A 25,992-nucleotide genomic window follows, 5' to 3' on the forward strand; every position below is an offset into this window, starting at 1 on the left:
TATCACTTGTAGAATTTTGTTTTAATGTCTAAGAGGAATAGCCTCAATTATGTGCAAAGGCTAGTAAAATATGCTTCCTTTTCCCAACTATATCTGAATTAGGCTGACTTTCCTTCATAACCTTCAATGAAAACAACATATTAGAAGAGATTGAATACAGAAGCAGATATTAGAATCTAGCTGTCTTCTGTCAAGTCAGACATTGAAGAGCTTTGCAAAATGAAAAAATAATGCCACTCTTTACACTTAAATTCCTTTCTTCTGAAAAAGAGTTATTTTTCATTAAATATGTCTATTTTAAAAGGCATTGGGTTTATTATTGTCATTCTTAAATAAACAGGTAAATATTTTTTAAATGTCTCAGTTTTAATTTCTAATATGGTAAATATCAATAGATGTAACTCACACAAATAATTCTTTTGGAGTTTTCAATGGTTTTAAGGATATAAAGGGGGTTGAGAACTACTAACATTATTGAGAAAAGGGTGGAAATATTGTCATTTTCTAGATGGCTAAAGGTTCAGATTTTTCACATCATTCTAGATAATTTACACAATTTAAATTTTCCTTATGCAAAAAATAGCTAAAGGATAATTTGTTTTGTAAAAGTGTTACTCATTAGGGATCACCTGTTAAGGATATGTTTAAATATTAATAGCAAATAACTACACAACAAGACAAATCAAGGCTAGGGGAAAAAAAGTAATCTTCTAAATTAAAAAAGAAGTCAAATAGATATAGAACATCCATTACCAAATTCCCAAAGGCAGAAACTTGAACTTAGATGATTATAAAGAAGGAAATTCTAAGATGGATTGTCTTTAGTACAAAAATAAGCCTCTCTTCTCATCTAAAGAAATTTTAGATTAACATGAATACTTTCACTGATCATAATTGTTGCAGAAATTGAGATGGAATTAAACAGTTTCTCATTGTAAATATTCACACTGTAGGGTATCGCAGGCAGTTTGAATTTGTCAAATTGTTCGCAACTGAAGTGTAAAACTCTGGAGTTCAAGTTGTAGATTTATTAAAGTGAGTAGCAGCTAAAACTGGAGCTTTCAGGGCCCCTTTTCCAGTGGTCCAGATACCTTTGTCATTGTCCTTGCTGGTCATTGAGTAATAATTATAGATGTCAGGAAGTTTTTATTCTTTCTTCAGTACAGTGAAACCATAAAATACTAAAACATTTATGACGCAAAATTTAACTTCCATACTTAAAAAGACAAGACATTCTTCATTAGAGACGAGACATTCTTCATTATATGTGGATGACACTCAGCAAGGTAGCAGGATACATGATCAACATACAGAAATATGTTGCATTTTTTTTTTACACTAACCATGAAATATCAGAAAGGGAAAGTTAAAAAAAAAAAAATCCCCAAATCCCAAGTTAGATGCGATCTAAAAAAAATACTTAGGAATAAACCTAACCAAGAAGGTGAAAGACTTTTACACTGAGGACTATAAAACACTGATAAAGGAAATTGAAGATGATTCAAAGAAATGGAAATATATCCCATGCTCTTGGATTATAAGAATTAATATTGTTAAAATGGCCATACTATCCAAAGCATCTATAGATTTAATGTGATCCCTATCAAATTACTCATGACATTTTTCACAGAACTAGAACAAATAATCCTAAAATTTATATGCAATCACAAAAGACCAAGAATTGCCAAAGCAAATATGAGGAAAAAGAACAAAGCTGGAGGCATAACCCTCACAGACTTCAAACAATACTACAAAGCTACAGTAATCAAAACAGCATGGTATTGGCACAAAAACAGACATATGGATCAATGGAACAGAATAGAGAGCCCAGAAATAAACCCACACACTTATGGTCAATTAATCTTCAACAAAGGAGGCAAGAATATAAAATGGAGAAAAGACAGTCCCTTCAGCAAGTGGTGTTGGGAAAGTTGGACAGCTGCATGGAAATCAATGAAGTTAGAACACTCCCTCACACCATACACAAAAACTCAAAATGGATTAAAGACTTCAACATAAGACATGATACCATACAACTCCCAGAAGAGAACATAGGCAAAACATTCTCTGACCTAAATCGTACCAATGTTTTCATAAGTCAGTATCCCAAGGCAATAGAAATAAAAGCAAAAATAAACAAATGAGACCTAATCAAACTTATAAGCTTTTGCAAAGCAAAGGAAACCATAAACAAAATGAAAAGACAACCCACAGAATGGGAGAAAATATTTGCAAATGCTACCAACAAGGGATTAATTCAAAAAATACAAACCACTCATACATTCAATAACAAAAGATGCTCAACATCGTTAATTATTAGAGAAATGCAAATCAAAACTACAATGAGGAACCCCTTCACACCAGTCAGAATGGCCATGATCAAAAAGGCTACAAATAATAAATGCTGGAGAGGGTGTGGAGGAAAGGGGAACCCTCTTACACTGTTGGTGGGAATGTAAATTGGTGTAGCCACTATGGAAAACAGTATGGAGGTTCCTTAAAAAACTAAAAATAGAGTTACCATATGATTCAGAAATCCCACTCCTGGGCATATATTTGGAGAAAACTATAATTCAAAAAGACACATGCACCCCAATGTTCACTGTAGCACTATTTACAACAACCAAGACATGGAAGCAACCTAAATGTCCATTAACAGATGAATGGATAAAGAAAATGTGAGATCTAACTAACTATCTATCTATCTATCTATCTATCTATCTATCTATCTATCTATCATCTATCTATCTATCTATCCTACACACACACAACGGAATATTACTCAGCCATAAAACAGAATGAAATAACTCCATTTGCAGAAACATGGATGGACCTTGAGATTATCATACTAAGTGAAGTAAGCCATACAGAGAAAGCCAAATATCATACAGTATCACTTATATATAGAATCTAAAAAATGATACAAATGAACTTATTTACAAAACAGAAATAGACTCACAGACAGAGAGGGCAGACTTACAGTTACCAAAGGGGAAAGTGAGGGGAGGGATGAACTGGGAGTTTGGGATTAACATATATACACTACTAAATATAAAATAGAATAACCAACAAGGACCTATTGTATAGCACAGGGAACTATACTCAATGTCTTGTAATAATTTATAAAGAAAAAATTCTGAAAAAGAATATATATATTTATTTATATATAATATGTAAAACTGAATCACTTTGCTGTACACCTGAAACTAATACAACATTGTAAACCAACTACACTGCAATAAAAATAAAATAAAGATAAACATACTCTAGCCTTTCTGATCATCTTTTAATGCCAACTTTTAAAAAAATTACAAAAACATAGAAATAAGGCTACTGAGGTGTAACTGACATTAATTACATTCAGTGGGTTTAAACTCAAATTTATTTTTAGCTTTTTTTGAAAGGACCCAGTAACTAATTATCTCTAATATTTATCTCTGGATTTAAGTCCTACCTTTGTAGTTAGCAAACTGTGCTACAGGAAGAATTTTTATCTGCTTGTGAAAATCTTTTCTCTCTTAATTACTTCTTTGTCAGCTACCCCTTGAGCTATTAAATATTGTTACCCAGTCAAAACTGTCAAACTGTCTTTGTGAAGCTCATAGGATTACGGTTGTATACATTTATAGACAGAGGATTTACTTCTGCAGGAGACAGAAAATGACAAGGTACAAGATTAGGTTAACCTCAAGTGGAAAAATGTAAATGGTTGTCAGCAGTGAAAAGAAATATCCTTGTCCCATTATAAAAACATCTATATTCAAAGCAGTTGCATGGTCTTTCCTATCTGCCAGAGAGCACTCAAAATTCACAAATTATACATGGCTGAGAGTGCATTTTAAAAAATGTGTCCCAAACATGACTTTACTCAGTGGAGTTTACTTTACTTTCATCTGTTTAGTGATTGTAATCCTGCTTCAAATAAAACCCTTTTGTAGTTGTTGTTTTTTTTTTTCATTCACGGAGTATTGTGAATGAACCAATAAATGTTTATACAGCATCTGCTATGTGCTGCTTACTTTTCTAGGTGGTGGGGATAAAAAGAGAAAAAGACATGGTCTCCTCTCTTTGGATAGCAGAAAACAGCCTGACAAGACACTGCGAAATATTATACAAAGGTAGTGCAGAATTGAGGGGCACTACCTCTACTCTGTTCTAAGTGGGGGAGATTGCCCATCTAGTCATCTTGTATAAAGTCAATCACTGCTACTTGGGCAGAACCAATAACTTCTATCACAAGTCCCACTGGAAAATTTAGTAAAATATTCTGAAACTGCTGTCTGTATAAAACATCACACTGCCCCCTTTTCTAGTTTTTAAGTTTCTTTAATCTATGGCATAGAAAGAACATGCTTCCAGCATCATGTTCTTTATGGGGTTTACTCTCAATCCAATATGAAAGAGGTTGAGCAGATTTGAAGATGAGATCAAGACTTCCTCTATTTGCATCATCTGTGGTACCCACAGGTTGCCGAGTGAGGAGTGGATTAACTGTACATTGTGTAGGTGTTACAGAGGAAGTGTACTGGACTCTCTTTCAGGCCAGATCCAGTCAGGAAGCTACCCTGGGAGCCAGGGGCAGAGGAGAGAACACAGTGGCTTCTGGAGAACACAGAGGTACCGGAGACAGAGCTCAGAGGAGCTAGGGGTAGCTTCAGGACCATTCCGGTGAAGAGAGAAGCTATTCCTAAGGAACTGCATGGCAGAGATCTAGCAAAAAACTATAGAGGAAGAGAGAAATATATCAAAGAGGACTCACACTTAGCCTTTGAGCAAATGAAAACAGGCTGAGAATTTACTGCAATCCTGTCATAAAGAAGTAGTGTTTCCAAGATTTTGCTCTGTTTTTGTCTTTGTGGACTGCACAAAAATCAGAACCCTTATATATTATTTACTGTTAACATTTTTGGAGAGATCTGTCCAGCTTTCAGTGACTTTCTTAACTGGCCCCTCTCAATTCATGCACATGGGGTTTGGGGGCGGCTCCCAGCTGCCATGTGGGTATAAAATAACTCTGCCCTCTGCCCATGGTTGCTTGGTTTAGGTGTGAGAACTTGACCCAAGTTGACCTAGCTTATTCGCTGGAAATTTAGAACAGGAATTGAGAAACACATTCCCCTCATATTGCTGGGCCTGTTGACTCAAGCTGGGGAGTTATGGACAGCCATATTCTGCATTGCAGGCTGGGAGCAGAGGAAGATGCTCTGTGGAGAGAGGGGAGAAGGAGTCAGTGGTCAGAGCAGAGACCTGAGAGAGAGGATCCTGTCTGAGTTTTGAGCAGTTTTCCAGCTTCTGGAGCCAGTTCTTCTTGAGGCCAGGATGTGTGTCTGTCCTATGATAGGTAGTCCTACACATTTATCAAAATGTCCTCTCTTTTACTTAATTTAGCCTTGTACTACAGAGGACCTGAAATGTGTGACATTCATAATTGATTTAACTGTACAGTATACCACAAATTAGTTCTTATTCCAAAGGTTTCAGTATGAACCTGGTATAACCTATTGCAGTTCTTCTGGTATTGGTTTGGCTACATCACTATGTGCCATGAGACAAGTTGAGTTCTTCTTCCTCTCTCTCTCTTTTTAAAAATTTTTACTTAGTCCCAGCAATCAGAGAAGAAAAAGAAATAAAAGGAATACAAATTGGAAAAGAAGAAGTAAAGCTGTCACTGTTTGCAGATGACATGATACTATACATAGAGAATCCTAAAGATGTTACCAGAAAACTACTAGAGCTAATCAATGAATTTGGTAAAGTAGCAGGATACAAAATTAATGCACAGAAATCTCTTGCATTCCTATACACTAATGATGAAAAATCTGAAAGAGAAATTAAGGAAAAACTCCCATTTACTATTGCAACAAAAAGAATAAAATACCTAGGAATAAACCTACATAAGGAAACAAAAGACCTGTATGCAGAAAATTATAAGACACTGAAGAAAGAAATTAAAGATGATACAAGTAGATGGAGAGATATACCATGTTCTTGGATTGGAAGAATCAAGATTGTGAAAATGACTCTACTACCCAAAGCAATCTACAGATTCAATGCAATCCCTATCAAACTACCACTGGCATTTTTCACAGAACTAGAACAAAATATTTCACAATTTGTATGGAAACACAAAAGACCCCAAATAGCCAAAGCAATCTTAAGAATGAAAAACAGAGCCGGAAGAATCAGGCTCCCAGACTTCAGAGTATACTACAAAGCTACAGTAATCAAGACAGTATGGTACTGGCACAAAAACAGAAATATAGATCAATGGAACAGGATAGAAAGCCCAGAGATCAACCCACGCACATATGGTCACCTTATCTTTGATAAAGGAGGCAAGAATATACAGTGGAGAAAAGACAGCCTCTTCAATAAGTGGTGCTGGGAAAACTGGACAGCTACACGTAAAGGAATGAAATTAGAAGGAAACCATAAACAAGACCAAAAGACAACCCTCAGAATGGGAGAAAATATTTGCAAATGAAGCAACTGACAAAGGATTGATCTCCAAAATTTACAAGCAGCTCATGCAGCTCAATATCAAAAAAACAAACAACCCAATCCAAAAATGGGCAGAAGACCTAAATAGACATTTCTCCAAAGAAGATATACAGATTGCCAACAAACACATGAAAGAATGCTCAACATCACTAATCATTAGAGAAATGCAAATCAAAACTACAATGAGATATCATCTCACACCGGTCAGAATGGCCATCATTAAAAAATCTAGAAACAATAAATGCTGGAGAGGGTGTGGAGAAAAGGGAACCCTCTTGCACTGTTGGTGGGAATGTAAATTGATACAGCCACTATGGAGAACAGTATGGAGGGTCCTTAAAAAACTACAAATAGAACTACCATACGACCCAGCAATCCCACTACTGGGCATATACCCTGAGAAAACCATAATTCAAAAAGAGTCATGCACCAAAATGTTCACTGGAGCTCTATTTACAATAGCCAGGATATGGAAGCAACCTATGTGTCCATCAACAGATGAATAGATAAAGAAGATGTGGCACATATATACAATGGAATATTACTCATCCATAAAAAGAAATGAAATGGAGTTATTTGTAGTGAGGTGGATGGACTTGGAGTCTGTCATACAGAGTGAAGTAAGTCAGAAAGAGATAAACAAATACCGTATGCAAACCCTTGTTTTATGCCGTATGCCACATATATATGGAATCTAAGAAGAAAAAAAAAAAGGTCATGAAGAACCTAGGGGCAAGATGGGAATAAAGACACAGACCTACTAGAGAATGGACTTGAGGATACAGGGAGGGGGAAGGGTAAGCTGTGACAAAGTGAGAGAGTGGCATGGACATATATACACTACCAAACGTAAAATAGATAGCTAGTGGGAAGCAGCCACATAGCACAGGGAGATCAGCTCAGTGCTTTGTGACCACCTAGAGGGGTGGGATAGGGAGGGTGGGAGGGAGGGAGATGCAAGAGGGAAGAGATATGGGGACATATGTATATGTATAACTGATTCACTTTGTTATAAAGCAGAAACTAACACACCACTGTAAAGCAATTATACTCCAATAAAGATGTTAAAATTTTTTTTTTTACTTTTCTCTCTTTACCACAGAAAACTTGCTTAGCCTTCACTTAGTTGTTTATCATTTACATATTACATTCTCTTCAGTTGTTCTGAGACAATTAAAAACTTGTTCCTTTTGGGCTTCCCTGGTGGCGCAGTGGTTGAGAATCTGCCTGCTAATGCAGGGGACACGGGTTCGAGCCCTGGTCTGGGAGGATCCCACGTGCCGTGGAGCAACTGGGCCCGTGAGCCACAACTACTGAGCCTGCGCGTCTGGAGCATGTGCTCCGCAACAAGAGAGGCCACGATAGTGAGAGGCCCGCGCACCGCGATGAAGAGTGGCCCCCGCTTGCCGCAACTAGGGAAAGCCCTAGCACGGAAACGAAGACCCAACATAGCAATCAATCAATCAATCAATTAAAAAAAAAAAAAAAAAAAAAAACTTGTTCCTTTTGGCACCAATGCAGTCATGAACATAAACGACTTTGGTCACCGGTCATCCAGATGATCCCAAATATGGTTATATTAATTTTAAAAAGAGTAACTTGTAAATTCTTTTGGAGAAATAGCATACATTCTTTTAGAGAAGCACTGACTAATGGATTGTGTGGTGAGAATAATGTCAGTGCCCATGTAAGCCCTTTAATATGTCCTTGAGCAAGGACTTTCCTCAACATTGCTTTTTGATCACAGTAATACCAGGTTGTGACAACCAGCAAAACCAGAGGTATCAATGCTATTGGCCTCCAGACCCCCGTGGCTCCCAGCCTGACTTCTGTGCCTCTGACTTTGTCCTTTACAGAGCTCCTGTTTGCACAAAGACCTGTTGCTCTCTGCAAGTCCTATACGTTACCCCCAACTTGAGGCGGGGAAACCCACTATCTGATACTACACCACCATTTTGACCTGGCAGGATCTCCAGAAGTTACTTGTGTTGAGCCAGTCAAGTCCTGGCAGGGGGTCTTGGCCCAAGTCCCATCTGGTCAATCTCTAGTTCCTGACTCCAGTTTGTTCATACAGAAACATGAGACCAAGAATAGCTGGTAAGCATTAATTGGCATTCCTTGGAAATTATGTAATTTATTTATTTAAATAAAGTCCATGTAATCAGCTGTCACTAGGATTTTATTGGAAATACCCACAGGGAAATTTGCTTTGCCTGGTGCATTGCTTTAGTCCTGATATTGCATTGGGTCATCCACTGGGGCTTCCTTAGAGGTCTGCCTTTGCATTGAACTGAACACAATGGAAAAGGCAGAAGTTCATAATCTGGAGAATGTGTTTATAACATCCCATCATATCACAAAGTTCTAAGTCTGCACTCTGTTGTTCCAATTTTTGTCCATATATTTTGTTGTTACGCATCTGTCCTAGATTTGTCTTGAAAGATCAAATTAGATGACATTAATAGGGCACGTTCCATAATCTTAATTTTGCAAATACAGCTACAAATGGCACTTTGTAATATTGTAAAACTGCCTCTGTGAGTTCCACCTGCCAACTAGGTGGAAGTGGTGTGCTCATCTTAGCAATGGAAACAAGTTTCCAGAAAGATTGGTACAACAATGCTTCTACCACCCACCTGCTGCCTCCCTATTTTTCTCTTTCCAACTCTCTTTCCAGTTTGGAACAAATTCTGCAGCTTCACAATTCACAGACATCCCCATTCTGTAGAAAGGGAAAAGGCTTCTATCCAAATTACTTGAATGTGACAATTCATATTTAGCACACCTACAGAGATAGTTTCTCAGATACTTTAAGTCAAATATTTATACTCTAGTTTATATTATTTATACATTTGTTTTCAACTTTGAAAATGTTTGTATGTTTAGTTGAACTTGGGGCTGTCCATCTTTGTCTAAAAAGACTCCAGATAGCTATATTTTATGAGGTTTTGCTTTTTTTTTTTTTGATGGGGGGAGGAGTGAATAAAATCAAACTTTGCTAGAAAGCTAAGGTGGAAAATAACTAAGGGAATTTTGAAGGCTGCCCAGATAAGAGGGCATAAAAGGCAACCACAGAGATGGGCTGGGGCTATAAATAATGGCCAAGGAATAAGTACAGTAGTAAGGACTGGTAAGTGGGGAACAAATGAGGGTGGAGGGGTTCGGGTGACAGCCTAGTGAGTTGGCCCACTTAAAGAGATGAACAGGAAGTCTCCTTTTCCTTAGGCTTTGTCTCACAGGTGCAGCAGGGCCCCAGGGTCCTTGAAAAGACCTAACTTATTAAGGGGGGAACAGTGGCTAGGCTCCCATGACTCTTCTTTCAGTTCCTACCCTCCCTTGTACTAAGTGACAGAATGGATTGCATCCTGTGGGAATTCAGTACTTCTTATGTCATGTATCTAGGTCACCTCCTCAAGTTTTCAAAGCTGGGGTACAGAGAAGCAGTGCAGGCTATGGTAGAGAGTGGATGGCTAGTGGGGTAGATCCACATGAAAGCAGGTTAGGCTGAGGTAGAATTTCCACAGCATTAGGAAGGTTCCAGGTGTATTTTGTTATCAGTAAGGGACTTGTCTGTTTAAGGAGGGGAGCCAGATGATGTTTCCTGCTCAGATGTTCTTTCTTGTTTCTTGATGCCACGGATGGTAGCTCTTGAATTACTTGTGTGTTGGAGTGGCTCATAGGCTCTCCAGGGTAATGATTGATTATGAAGGTGATGGTGAAATAGTAAAGGAGTGTTCTGGGTGAAGTGCAGTAACTGGCTAAGAGCAAACTGGTCAACATGAAAATGATCTTTGGGTATACCATCGGCACATTTTCCAGCCTTTAGTCTTTTAGTTACTTACAGTCTTCATTATCCACTATTTTATAATTAATTAATAATTAGTTTTCAGTCAATTATTTTTATAAATTCCAATATGTTGAAACAAACTAAATTCCAACAATTGGTGGGTTACTGAAATAAATTATGTAAGTTTAAAACAAAGTAGGTGTGTTTCAATTTTTGCAGAAAAACTTATATTTATATACATCAAAAAGAATGAGAAAGACTAGATACCAAGTTGCTCACAATAGTTGCCTCTTTCACTACATTCAGGTCTTTGCTGCAATGTTCTTCCCCAGAGAGTCCTTCCCAGACCATTCTATATAACAAATTTTTATTTTTCTTCCTGGTCCTTTTCCCTCCTTGACATTAAGCTTATCTATCTGTTTAGTATTTGTCTCCTCCTACACTATGTAGCTCCATACTACCAAGGGACTTTGTTTTTCTTGTTTTCTGCTGTATCCCTAGTGCCTAGAACAGCGTCTGGAACTCTGAAATGTTTGTTGTACGGATGACTGAATATGAATGAATGAAACTGCATAAATGGAAAATACTGCTAGCACAGTGTTAGAACAATCGTGCTTCCTTTAGGTTCAGAGTAGGATCATGCTTCAACTGGTTTTGTCTGCTAATTAAACAGGATGCTTAAGCCAGCTAAGGGAAGGATTTTCTGAGAATATAAGGACCTAGTCATGCTTTGAATTGTAACCAGCTGGGGCACCAAGCTATGAGCCATCTACTGTGATACTCACTTGAATTCCAATAAGCCGGGAAAACTGGGACCTGTGATTCCCTGTCATCGAGGTGTCATTGCAGGAGTGTGAAGCTGTCTTATGGTGTACAGTACAAGGCAGCTGGTGCCTCCACCTCCTGCAGCACTGGAGTCGCTGATTTACTAATTGGCTAGGATTTCCTTCAAGGCTTTGGAAACAGTGACAGCCAGCTGTGTGATTTAAACCACAGGATCTACTTTGGGCGTTCCTGGTTCTTAATCTACTCACTGCAGTGCCTTAGGCCAGCCAACTGTACAGATCTGTTTCATCATTTCAAACATGAAGGGCTATTAATGCTTCCTGGCACCTAAAGAACATTATGTAAAGTAATTAGTTCATATTTCAAATTGTTTCACATTTATAAGTATCATTATTTTGAAATAGACTCCTTCAAAGAGTCAGAGAAAACTACATGTCAAAAATACTAAGCTTATAACATGTCTTCTTACTCATTTACTCTCCTTGGGAATGGGCTTGCCCAGTGGGAGTTATTTAGTCAGAAATGTTTGTTGAGCTTTCACTGGATGCAGTTCCTTGTTGGGTATTATCTGATACAAGGGAGAGAGGGTGGAGGCTTTTTCATGCCCTACAGAAGGATCCATTTGTTTGAAGGAGTCTCTCTGAAGTGGACTGAACCATTCTTAGTAACGCATATTTCTGATTATGTGTATTTGTTCATGGTTTCCTAATGGATCTGATAGTTCATTCACCCTGAAAGGAAAGGTTCTGGAGTTCATATCTAGTCCCAACTCTTCAAATACCTTGGGTAATCTCCTCGGCCTATAGAGTCTGAGAAGTCTAGAGAACCAAGGACAGCAGAATATTCCTTAGCTGGTCCTTGCATTCACATTGCTGCTCCCACCATGCCCAAGTATGTTGGGAACAGAAAAGGATACGGGGAGGGAGAAGGGTAAGCTGGGACAAAGTAAGAGAGTGGCATGGACATATATACACTACCAAATGTAAAATAGATAGCTAGTGGGAAGCAGCCGCATAGCACAGGGAGATCAGCTCAGTGCTTTGTGACCACCTAGAGGGGTGGGATAGGGAGGGTGGGAGGGAGGGAGATGCAAGAGGGAAGAGATATGGGGATATATGTATATGTATAACTGATTCACTTTGTTATAAAGCAGAAACTAACACACCATTGTAAAGCAATTATACTCCAAGAAAGATGTTAAAAAAAAAAAAAGGTTTTTGAAGATTTTGATCCACATCCTCATTTCCAATAAAACTTTTATGTCTAGGGTCAGTTCAACGAATTTTTGTTTTTTAACTTTCATAAAACAACTTATCATCAAAATTAACATTATTGATAGGCATCTGCATTGTGGTAAAGAACTATAACTATTGGGAAGCACTTGGATTCAGAAAACTATGTTTGTAGTTCCTCTAAGAAGTGGAAGTATGAAGAGTTTAAAGAGGTTGAAAGTATTTTCTTTGGGGAATTCCCAGACTTGGCTTGGATAAACTTTAAGGCACATTACATGAGTGCGGGGGGGCTTCTGTTGTCCACGCTGTCTCAATAGCCTTGTGTGTGCCATTTGTCAAAGATCAAGATCTAACTTGAATTTCTGAACTCCTCAGGAGGATAGAAATGCAGCAGAAAATTATAGTAATCACAATAATATCTGATACTTATAAGGCACAATGCTAAGGTGCACCACTCGTGCTTCATTCATTTTATCATCATGACTTTTCTGTAAGGTAGAAACTATTATCCACATGTCACAGATGAAGACACAGAAACTTGGTTGGGTGAGGCAACTTGCCCCATATTGTATAGTAACAGGAGTTAGGGCTGGCGTTTGAACCCGAGTCAGTCTGACTTTGGAACCTGAGCCTTTCAGTCATGATGTGTGTGTCTAGACCCCTTTCACTGCTTACAATTTTGGGAATTAAATGTGCAAGAAGAGTTAAGAATGATGCTACTAAAATTTTATTCAATGAGGTGTGAGATAGGGCAGTTGAAAGCTATTTAGGATATATCATATTCTGTATGGCTTTTTGCTATAATATATTTAAAAACTAAAATATTACATTTTTAGATTAATAAAGAAATCAAAAAGGCATACACACACAATGGAATATTATTCAGCCACAAAAAGAAGGAAATCTTGCCATTTGCAACAGTATGAATGGATCTCAAGGACATTATTCTAAGTGAAATTCATAGAGAGAAAGACAAATACTGAACGATCTCACTTGTATGTGGAATTTAAAAAAAGGCGAGGATTGAAGGGAATAAGTGAAGGTGAACAAAAGGTACAAACATCCAGTTATAAAATAAATAAATCCTAGGGATGTAATGTACAGAAGTGACTTTAGTTAATACTACTGTATTGTATATTTGAAAGTCACTAAGAAAGTAGATCTTAAAAGTTCTCATCACAAGAAAAAATATGTAAAAAACCTGAAATTAAGAAATTAAAAAAATCATATCTTTATGGAACTCATAACCAAAGCCCTTTATCAAATATTCCAAAGAAAGGTATTTTCCTTTCTATCATTGTCAGGTTAAACCTTGCATTTAATGTATTCTCTGCCTATGTGTTGATCATTAACGTGGGAGAGAATTTTTGGACTGTTTTATTACAACAGGTAAACAGTATGGTATCAAGGGGATTCCCATTATCCCAAACCTAGTTCCATATCCATGCACCTTGTCTTGTGCTGAGCAAAACCTATAAGAGAGGAGTTATGCCAAATCATTTTACTTCTTCTCCTACTTATCTCAGAGCCTTAGATGTGTTTTTTATAAATTGTTAAGAGCAGGGGATTAACTTCTCACATCACCTTACCTACAATGTCTGATCTATTTCTCAGGTCCTGTCACTTAAAGTTTTGAATTTACCTATTGTTTCTCATGACCTATTTCTATCTCAGTGTTTACTATAGCTGTGTTAGGTGTGTTTAGGTCTCAGAATCTGAAAAACAAACAAACAAACATTAACTCAAATAAGTTATTATGTTGGGAGCTACAAGTTAGTTCTCTCCTAGCTCTGTCATTCTACAATTCAAACTGTTAGAGAACTATCAGCTTGTATACTGGATATGAAGTCTGGGAAAACAACAAAAATAGAATGTGGAAATTTACATTAAGAAATCTTAAATATTTACAAATGGAAAATTTAAGTACAAAGTCCATGAAAAATAAAGGATACATTCTGAGAAAAGTTTTACAATTCTACCTGAGTTATTTAACAGAGACTACAAAAAAGCTGCAGCTTTGACACCAGCCCTTGTTCTTACATGTCACCATTACATTACACAGCACATTGTGACCTTCTGATTTTAATATATAATATTACTTTTATTCCTTTTGTCCAAAAAGTCTTCTCTTTTCTATATGTACCCAGTTGTATCTATTCATTAAGACTCAGTTCTGTTAATTGAGAAAAACGTAATTAAAACTCAGATTTTGTCTCCCCTTTCAGGTCTTTCTTGACTACTTTAATTCTCTTTGACCTTTTTTCTATACCTATAGTTGGTAAAACACAATTTAAGACATAACCATGTAATTTTCTAGTTTTCTGTTACTGCCCATTATTTCATCTGTTTCTTATTCCCCTTCAACTAGATAGTGAGGTTGTGAGGATAGTACATGACCATTCTCTTTGAGTCCCCATCATAGAACTGAAGGACAACATAGGGATTCATGAAGGAAGAAATGTGTTCAATACTCTTAAGGTCAAGCCATTTGTATCTCAACCTTGTCTTGATGGGGGAAGCCCTGATTTATCGCCCAGGAGGAGAGCATTTTCAGGGTGTTACTTCTGATTTTTCCTCCCTCTGCATCCTCATTCACTTCTCTTGGTGGGAGGGGAAATGGCTTTTCTGATGGGTGAAATGGTAGACTGTCATTTGGTTGACCTGAAGAAGACCTGGAGCCCTGCCTGTCTTACTTAGGCTGTTTCTTCTGCTCTTCAAGGATGGGAAGCAGACTGTGGTCCTCCATGCATCTGGTTAGAGATGAGCTCTTTGAAGAACCCACTGTCCAAGGCACTTTCCAAAGTCTATATCTGGGAGAGAAGAAATAGGATTCTGATTCTGATTGTGGGTTAAGCGAAATTTTCTAATCCAGCTTGAACAGGAAGACCTTGTATTTTGGGTGAGGAAGGCAATGCTATATTAATCCACATTTTTCTTCTATGTCTTTTTCTCACTCACTTAGAACCAATAGGAAGAAATATATTTGTCTATTGCTAGCACCTCCAAATTCATAACAGTTATATATTAATTTCCTTCAAGGAAGTTTTCTTTTTTAATGTAAAAATTCTATCCTTATTTCAAAAGGGAGTTCATAAGTCATTAATCTTAGAATAAAACAAAACTCATACTGTCTTACAGATGGCCAAGAGGCACATGAAAAATGCTCAACATCACTAATTATTAGTGAAATGCAAATCAAAACTACAATGAGGTATCACCTCACACCAGTCAGAATGGCCATCATTAAAAAAATCTACAAACAATAAATGCTGGAGAGGGTGTGGAGAAAAGGGAACGCTCATGCATTGTTGGTGGGAATGTAAATTGATACAGGCACTATGGAGAGCAGTATGGAGGTTCCTTAAAAAACTAAAAATAGAAATACCATATGACCCAGAAATCCCACTAACCAGCATATACCCAGAGAAAACGATAATTCAAAAAGACACATGCACCCCAATGTTCATTGCAGCACTATTTACAATAGCCAGGACATGGAAACAACCTAAATGTTCATCAACAGAGGAATGGATAAAGAAGATGTGGTACGTATATACAATGAAATATTACTCAGCCATAAAAAGAAATGAAGTTGGGTCATTTGTAGAGACATGGATGGACCTAGAAACTGTCATACAGAGTGAAATTAAGTCAGAAAGAGAAAAACAAATATCATGTATTAATGCATATATGTGGAATCTGAAAAAAATTGGTATATCTTATTTACACAGCAGAAATAGAGACACAGACATAGAGAACAAACGTAATACCAAGGGGGAAAGGGGTGGGATGAATTGGGAGATTGAGACTGACATATATACACTATTGATACTATGTATAAAATGGAAAACTAATGAGAGCCTGCTGTATAGCACACAGAACTCTACTCTACTCTATATTAGATATCTCCCAATTTCAGTCAGAGTTGTTCCTGGACACTGTGGAGAGCCAGTAGATGGGACCCAGCTGTGGAGAAAGATATATAGTATCACCTAAGAGCTGACACAGGTTATTGTGCTTCCCCTTTGCAGTTCTTTCCTAATCTAATCTGACCCAATTTGGAAACTGGGAAGATTCTATAAAACTAAATACCAGTAATTAACCAAGGAATAGCTCATGGTAAACTAAATTATTTTAGTATTAGTTCATGAAAAAAAATTAATGAGAAATCCAAAGCCAAGTGGGGCATAATCTTGAAATTTTCCAGTAGGGTATTTCACCAAGAATAAGAGAAGATTTTCCTTTTGGGTTGCTGGTCCTGCAGATGGAACTAGCTCTTATTTATCTTCTCTGTTCCTTTGGACGTTCTCTTCTAAAACAGTGGTCTCATTAATGAGTTGTTCTGGTGTATAAAAACACTTCTGTCAAATTCTCACTAATCACAGTGGGGTCTATAGCATAGCAGAAATGAGTCCAAGGAGTAAATTCTCGTCAGTTTTCAATTCTATGTAGGCTGTAGTTACAGTATATGGCAAGATCACAGAAACACTGACAAAAGTATAAGGTCTACTCTATATAGGCATGTTCAGAAATCTTATTGAACCTTTGAGATCAGCAGAGAATCTTTTATTACAGAATTTTCAACTAGAAAGATGTCCATGTGGCAATCATAAGAACCTATGAATATATTAACTTATATGGCAAAAACGACTTTGTAGGTGAGATTGAGTTAAAGATATTGATATGGGGAGAGTAGCCTGGATTATCCAGTGGGGCTCAATCTAATCACATGGGTTCTTATAAGAAGGAGGCAAGAGGATTAGAATCAGAGAGAGATGTGAGAATGGAAGCAAAGATCAGAGAGGAAAGAGATGCTTTGCTGCTGTCTGTGAAGATGGTAGAAGGGGTCATGAACCAAGGAATGTAAGAGGTCTCTAGAAGCTGAAAAAGGCAAGGAACAGATTGCCCCCTAGAGTCTCCAGAAGGAACGCAGCCCTGCTGCCATTGATTTTATCCCAGTGCAATTGATTTTGAACTTTTGAACTCCCAAACTGTAAGATAATAAATTCAAATTGTTTTAAGCCACTAAGTTTGTGGTAATTTATTATAGCAGTAATGGGAACAGAGCCATTAACAGAATGAGAGAGATTTGGAGGGACTGTTGCTGCTGGTTCAAGGAATTCATTGTCTATTTTATCCAGAGGTAAGACAATGAATCACTGTTTTTAGCCCATTCTCATTTACCAAAATACAACAGTAAATAGCAAGGCTTTTTATCTTTTTTATTTTTGCTTTTTCAAAATTTCATACTAAGTACCTAATTCTGCTTGGGTTAGGGAAGTAAGGATCAGGAAACAGTACTTGGGGAATTGTTTTAATGGAAATAAACTGAGTTCAGTTTTAGAAATGGGAGTGTGGGGACTTCCCTGGTGGCACAGTGGCTAAGAATCTGTCTGCCAATGCAGGAGACACAGGTTCGAACCCTGGTCCAGGAAGATCCCACATGCCGCGGAGCAACTAAGCCCGTGCGCCACAAGTACTGAGCCTGCACTCTAAAGCCCCGAGCCACAACTACTGAGCCTGCGTGGTACAACTACTGAAGCCCGCCCACCTAGAGCCCGAGCTCCACAACAAAGAGAAGCCACTGCAATGAGAAGCTCACGCACCACAACGAAGAGTAGCCCCAGCTCGCGGTAACTAGAGAAAGCCCACACGCAGCAATGAAGACCCAACGCAGCCACAAAAATAAAAATAAAAAATAGGAATGGGAGTGTGATGTGCCTATGGAGCTGTCCAGAAGGCAGGTATAAACATGAAACTGTATCCCAAGAGAGAAGGCTACACTGGAAGATAAAGATTTGGAAGTCACCAGGTTGTAGCTAAAGATCGAGCCTGAGTGACATCCTCTGTGGAGGGGGTGTAGCGTGATAAGAGAGAGGAGTCAACAAGGGAACCTTGGAACATCAATCTTTAGGAGATGGGTGGGTGTGAAGAAAAGGTTCACTCACCCGAGAGAACTCATCAGGGTACACCCTATTCTTATAGGGCTTATACTATTAAAAATTAATTCATTAATTAGGATTCATCTGAAAACAGCTCGTTCTTGAAACACATGTACTATCACAAAATAAATTAGCATTCATGCGTCAAGATTCTTCTGACTACACCTTGTTCTTGAAACATACTCTTTATAAAAGTGGTCAACATTCATAAGTTGCTTTTGTATAACTTATCTTTAAACATGTGCACTGTTGAGTGAGAATTGCATAAAACCACATGTTTTGTACAGTAAAGGAAGCAACGATTAAAAAGTAACTAAGCTATGATGAAAAAATTATAAATTAAAATATAAGAGTACTCAGTAATTTGGATGAAATTTTCAGAGCTGATTAAAAGACTGTGGGAGAACACACAAATGAAAATCCTGCAGAAGGTACCAAATCATATCAGTTCAGTGTGGTGGGGGTACTGTGTGATGAAACATACCTGGAGAGACAGGGTTCAGCAGGGAAGGTCCAAGTTTCCACCTTTAGCTATGCTTTCTAACCATCTCTAAGCCTCTGTCTTTTCCCTGCAAAGTTGTTGTTCATTTGATTATTCAAAAGGTAGATTAAGACCAAAAAAAAAAAAAAAAAAAACCCAAAAAACTACTCTTTATCCTCTTACTATATGATCAAGCCAGATAACAAGTTAAAAATGCTTTGTAATTTGCTATACTAAACTCAGCTATCTACTTTTAATTCTGGAGAAAAATTATTACACATATTACTTTAACATGAGCTTTACTGACCACTGAGATGATTATAAAGTCCAGTGGAAAGAAAAGTAGCTAAGAAAGGATAAAGGAAAACCCACAAAACTAAAGAATTAAGGCTTTTTATTTTTTAAATTAAGGCTTGTTCTTTAGTCACTAAAATACAATAACTTTAAACATAACTTAAAAAATCAACTGCCTTAATATATTTTTTCTTTTTTATTGGTACTAATGTCTTTCTATACTTAGAAGGTATTAGTTTCCTATCACTGCTGTAACAAATTACCACAGATTTGGTTACCTAACTAATACAGATTTGTTACCTTGTGCCTCTGGAGGTTAGAAGTCTTACTCGGCTAAAACCAAGGTGTGGACAGGTCTGTATTCTTTCTGCAGTTTCTAGGGGAGAATCCTTTTCCTTGCTTTTTCCAGCTTCCAAAGGCTGCCTACATTCCTTGCCCTCTTACCTCTTCAAAGCCAGCCGTTGCATTATTGACCTCTGCTGTCTCATCACAAGTCCTCTGATTCTCATGCCTCCCTCTTTCCCTTTTGATTACACTGGGACCACTTGGGTGATCCAGGACACTCTCGTCACCTTAAGAGCCTTATCTTAACCACACATGCACAGTCCCTTTTTCCATGGGAGGTAATACATTCACAGGCTCCGAGGATCAGTTTTTTAAACAGTGGTCTGTAATTATGAGATTAGTCCTACTCGTGGTGTTCTAAGGTGGTTGTGTATGTATAGTGGAACAAAAGAGCAGCCATGCTATGTAAGCTACTGTGAGAAATATAGGAAGAGCTTAAATTTTGCTGTCATTAAAATTCAGTTTGTCTTTAAGAGACTTTAGTAAATATTTGTACTGCTTTGTGATGCTTTTAGCATATATACGGATGTTCCTTCTTACGTCTACAGTCACACAGGCTGCTCAATCCCCATCCCTCATCCCACTCAACTTTCATACTCTTATTCCATGGTGGTTTTCGATTTTAACAAGGAGACAGGTAGAGTACCCTTTAGCTAAATAACAGAGGTTGAGTCTTGGGAAGATGTCACATGGTCAGTCAGTCAGGAGGAGGAGAAAGCATTTGTGGACAGAGAACCCTTCTGGCACCCCCGAAAGGACATCAGTGAGGAAGTCACCTACCCAACACATGGAGAGGGCTGCTCTGAAAACTGAGCTAAAGGATGAGGTCAGCCAGCTTGTAGTTTTGTTTGGTACTTAGGTATCGGTACAGCCTTTGTCTTAATACAATGTAGTTGCTTATTTCCAAATACTGAAAGTTTAGAGTAATTTATGAAAATGTCTGAAATACATTGCACTTTCTTCTGTAGTTGTTTCTTCAAAATAAAAAGGTTCTTTGCAAATGCACTCAAAAGTATTTTTAGTTTCTAATAAACTAAAACCTAAAATATTTTTCCTTTTGACTTTTAGTTTCTATGCTGTAAACATAAGCGTAAAAGAAAAGCTTAATAAAAGTTTCAACTTTCATTCTGAATGAGAATGTGATAGAATTTACTTGGAGGGAAGAAAAGAATAACATTGAAAATAAAATGATAAAGTAAAATTTTATTTATAAATTCCTAAAAGGGGAATTGAGGTTTGTGAAACCAATTTGGGTACACTTTATGTTGCAAAACATTCTTAAGGCTTAAATAGGATTCCTTTTAATGATAAACTTTCTTTGGGCGTTCATATTACTTCTAGAAGTATGATGTATACCTATTTTTAAGAGAGAAATCTATTTGTAAAGTGTATCTAGGTAATATATTTTAGAGCAGTTATAGTAGTACTAAATAATATTGTACATGTGTTACTGACTTAAACATAATGATCCAGGATGAGTAGAAACTATTACATGCTTTTTCTACTCAATGTTCATTCATTTATTTCCATTTACAATGATGAATATATCTAAAGTATGCTAAGCCAGCAGTCAGAAATGCAAGGCCAAAGGATGCCATCTTTATCCAAGAGAGCGGTGAGGATGAATGACTGTCCTGACTAGTAATATGAGTCCTCAGGGGCTTGATGATCCGCTCTCTCTGGGTCAGGATGGCTCTCCGGGCCCCAGCCCACTTCCCTGGCCCCTGGAGGCGGTACTGGTATGGTGTGCACGGGCCAAAGAGAACCTCCATGGCCAGCTTTGGATCTGAGAGAAACAGGAATAGCAGGTTGGGCTTCATTCCCACCCGGGCGGCGGTCTCATCCATGTACTCAATGTGATCCACTTGGATGGTGTGGCGGGGTGTCTTCACATACCTGAAACAAGTGGGAGGACAGAGCTTTGCATCATCTGAAAGCTACCAGTTTACTTCTACTCACCTTAGAGGTGGAAAAACTGAGAACTAGAAAGCTAAAAGACAAACCCTGCTCCCCTCAGCCACTGAATGGCAGAGTGTTCACAGAACTCAAGTTCCCATGCTCTTGTCTCTTCATTTTTCACTGCTCCAGGGAGACTGCACTGCAGATTAGTTTTGGCAGGGATCCGTACCCTCTAAGAAATTCATTTTGTAAATGAAGGATTGCAATCCTGTTAAGTACTTCCCTGTGTGTTGTGTAGGTGGGATGGAAAACTCTTAACTTATAGCCCCCTGTGTGTGTGCAATCAACTAGGGGATGGATAGTCAATCTGTCACTGAGAACATGGCCCCAGGTGCTTGGTGGCTGCAATGGGATAGGGATGCAGTGGTTGTAGCTGCTTTGCGGAGCACAATGACTGCAGCACTGCTGGGAAATGGCAGCTGTTTTTGCGGCTCTGCCTTGATGCAGCTGCTTGATCCAGCATGATGCATATCCAAGGACTGCAAAACACTAGAGGCCCCCTCATATGGCAGGTTTGATTTTCATTATACAGTTTTACTTCTCACATCTAGAAGTAAAGAGTCTTGAGGAAGGAGTGATCTTTTCTAATATGTATAAATGTGTTTTATGGAATATCAGCGGCCCTGTGCACACCTGTACAATGTGGGGCAAGGGTACAGTATACTTCCTGGTGCAAGAACACATAAAGCCTCATCTTAAAGATGTGTGAGAGTTGGTACCTCTCTTGCATGAACTGAACATTTGTTCCATGGTGTGGGACCTTCACCATAGCATAAAGTTTGTGGTCTTCACGTCTGAGAACAGAAGACTTGTTTTAGGTACCGTTACATAAGAAGAAACCACAGTGTCTCCATTTTACACCACTCTCCATTGTCATATCGGAAATGCTTAGCAATATGCCTGCTGTAATATGCACAAAATAGATTTTCTTTGAATGAATTAGAGACATTTCACCGCTTCTTCCAAATATTGATAAGAATGGTACTTGAATACTTCAACCAATGGTGTTCTTTGTGTTGCAACTTTTGTAAAACTGAGTATAAAGTGGAGTGGGTTAATGAGAATGAATTTTGTTTCTTTATATGGAGACACATACATCCACATTACAGTCTTTAAAATCCTAAAATGATGTGGCAAAGTAATTAAGATATTAATATGTATATTTTCTGTGTATATTACTGTTCTCCACCATTGTATCAAAGTAGTTGAGCTTTTTGTATTTCCTTTTCTCAGACATTTTTTTTTTAAATTACTATTTATTTATTATTTTTTTTAATTTTTGTTTGTGTTGGGTCTTCGTTTCTGTGCGAGGGCTTTCTCTAGTTGTGGCAAGCGGGGGCCACTCTTCATCGCGGTGCGTGGGCCTCTCATTATCGCGGCCTCTCTTGTTGCGGAGCACAGGCTCCAGACGCGCAGGCTCAGTAATTGTGGCTCACGGGCCTAGTTGCTCCACGGCATGTGGGATCTTCCCAGACCAGGGCTCGAACCCGTGTCCCCTGCATTGGCAGGCTGATTCTCAACCACTGCGCCACCAGGGAAGCCCCTCAGACATTTTTTGTTACATGGTCAAAGAGATAGCTTCCTTGCAGAATATTTCCACTTCTAGCTTTTGTTTGCTTAAATACTAGGCTCAGGAAGAAAATGTAATATCTTTGAAGGCAACAAGAAGGGAGAGGGGGAGATTTCACACAGTGTGTGAAATAGAAGAGTGGTGTGAAATAGTCTAGGAACCCATGGAAAGATTTCAGAGGGAATAGCTGTGTTGGGTCCCTGGGGAGACTGGACTCTGAGCCCATCTCAGCTGGAGACCCCATCCTCAGCAAAGATCCCTTTACCCTAATTATGGCAGGAAAGTCAAAAGCCTCCACACTTTAAAAGTGTACTTTAGACCTAAGCAATGAGGATGCCAGTAAGGAATGTGATGTGGTGAAAATCAGAGACTATGCCCATGTTTTGGGGAATCACATATGTTTCCTGGATTCTGGTGAGACCCTGGAAGAAACAACCAATAATGACTGAGTTTAAAGACTGAAATTCAGATTTAATATGACTTAAAGAGAATAAATATGATTATTTGTTGCAGAACTGAGTTAGGGGACTAAGATTCATACTTCATTTTGTGTTGCATAATTACTTAGGATATGGAGGAAAAACCCCACAGAATTGAATGAGATGAGCATGGATTTTGATCCCAGATTAGGGATTCCATGATCCCTATGAAGGTTCCCAACTAGTTGTTACTAATTATTTATTTACCGTTTTTCCATAGCTCTTTCCCTCTGGGCAATATCTGCCATCATGTTCTTCACCGAGGGTAATTGGCCTAGTCCTAGAATTAGACAATTCAGAGTCTGTCAGGTTTCCAAGTGTTGAAAGAAGAGAACTAGTGGTAAGAAGAAACCCTTTTTATGAATTATATTCATTCTTTTGTTTCCTTAATAATTTAAAACTCATATATTTTTGACATTGTGCTATTGTTCTGAGATTGCTCTATTGTCTTCCATTTGAAATTGTCTTATCTCAAATGTCCTATTATCTTAAATATTTCAGGAACGAATTATACTATTTTTGTGTGTTGATACTGTATCATCTTGGGCAATTCTGACTTATGTCATTTGAAATTTTTGATCTCACCTTCAGTAGAGATTTTTTTTCTTCTGGGACTTCCTTGCAGCTTGACGTAAGAGCAATTCCACAATTGCTTTTGCTGTGTACTCTAGCTATATTATGATCTATCAATTTCTTGCTTTAGGAATTTAGACATCTTGTACATTTGGACACCACACCTGTGTATGTCTTAGGCCTGAAGTTTCTATTTCTCATGGGAATCTATTTTCCCAGTCCAGAAACCCATACAAAATAAATCTTAATGTTTTCCTGTGATAAAGGTAAAAGTTTTTCTAGACTCCATTTCATTCAGAGGGTAGCTCTCTAAGCTCCCTACTATATGCAGGAGTCATACTTTGAAATCTACATGTCATGTGTTCCCTATGCTTAGTTGGGTTTTAAAATTCTAGCCCATAACTCATAGGGTCTCTTTAGCCCAATATTTCCTCTGGCTATCTTGATATCAGCTCATGTACGTACTGCTCTGGCTTTAAGTTCCCTTTTCATTTCTGAGTCCAAGAATTTCCTATTGCTTATTTTGAATCTACTTTATATCATTATTGTTATATTTACCTGTAGTGGGAAGAGGTGAATAGTTGTCAATGTTAGCTCAAGCTACCAGATTGTTAGAACCAGAAGTCTCTCAATCCTGTTAATCTTAGAACCCAGAGAATTTTGATAATTTCTACAGAATCCTCTTTTATTATGCACTATTAATTAAGATATATATCAGGTATATTCATATATATTCATATTATATATACATATAAATTCAGATGTATTCATATATGTAGTAACACGTGAATATACCTGATTTTATTAAAAATTCAATCCCATGAAATAATGTGTGTGTGTGTTGGCTCACTACATGGACAGCATCTGTGTTACCTATTTCATTGATCAAGTCTGAGCTGCTTCTTGGCTGTTGTGCATAAGATCAGACTGATTTCTTGGAGATCACAGACAATCCAGACTCTGGGGAAAATGAGATAATTAACCCTTATGAAGGCTCTGAAATCTCTTTTTGTTAGAGAATCATAGAATTTCATGTCTGTTCATGTCATCAATCAGCTCTCATCACATATCTTACCGTCTACTATCACATCCTTGAGTAAGGAACACCCATTCTTTCCTTAAACGTTTCTAGAAATGGGGATTGTGTCACTGCCCAAGTTAGCCTGTTCATTTTCAAACAGCTCTGGTTATTAGAACAATCTTCTTTACTTTGAGCTGAAATCTATTTCTCTTTAGTGTCTATTCATTAATTCTAGTTTTGCCTTCTCAGGTGACATAGAATGAGTGCATGTTCTTTATATAACGATTCTCAAATATTTGAAAAAAACCATTATCAATTTTTTGGTGAAATATTCCTCTTTTTAATGATTTTAAATCAGATTACCATCCTAGTTGTTTACTTCTTGACTTGCTCCAGTTTGTTAAGGCTCTTCATAAGATGTTGTTCTCAGTGCATAGTATTCCATATAACAGATGAAAGTATAGTGCAGAACCATGGATGAATTCCTACATTTCTTTTCCTAAAAGAGCTTTTGTTGAAAGTTGGGGCTTTAGTAAGAATCATTAATACACAATACTATGAGATGTTCAGGATTTGTTTCAGATTTTTAAGAGTAATTTGTTAATCTTCATAATTATCATATATAACATAATAACTAAAGACATCTTAATAAGTTATGACTTTTAGGAAAGCAATTTGGGAAATTGAAGATAGTAAGACATAAAATAGAACAGACATCTTTCTTATGTTAATTACCCATACTTTGCATACCAGTATGTAGTATCAGGGTATCACAACTTGTTTTGTGCTAATCCAAATATTTGTACAAATGGGTCATTAAAAAACAAGAGGTCTCAACAGAAATTAAATTCTCTGTGAGCTTTTCTGGGTCTCAAAATAAAACCACCTTACAGTGGCCAGTTTTGCCTACTAACATACAGGTGGTCAAATCAATAAAGACTAGCTTACACTTATAAGTTTTCTTAAAGAAGTCTCCTATGGATTCAAAATATTATTGTTTTCTGGTTTCAAGCAAATATTTA

At 37.6% G+C, this 25,992-nt stretch overlaps 1 pseudogene across 1 annotated transcript in view; it reads right to left on the reverse strand.

Moving 5' to 3' along the window:
* Window positions 1–18,840: 18,840 nt before the first annotated feature.
* LOC309616861 (flavin-containing monooxygenase 5-like) overlaps window positions 18,841–25,992 on the reverse strand; it is a 36,750-nt pseudogene continuing 29,598 nt past the window's right edge. The window contains exons 6-7 of the transcript in view: window positions 23,584–23,656; window positions 18,841–21,264 (exon numbers count right to left, since the gene is read on the reverse strand). The product of the transcript in view is annotated as a flavin-containing monooxygenase 5-like (transcript). The remainder of the gene's footprint in view (window positions 21,265–23,583; window positions 23,657–25,992) is intronic.

Source organism: Balaenoptera borealis (genome assembly GCF_965194805.1).
Source record: "Balaenoptera borealis genome assembly, chromosome: 1".
Classification (NCBI taxonomy): domain Eukaryota; kingdom Metazoa; phylum Chordata; class Mammalia; order Artiodactyla; family Balaenopteridae; genus Balaenoptera; species Balaenoptera borealis.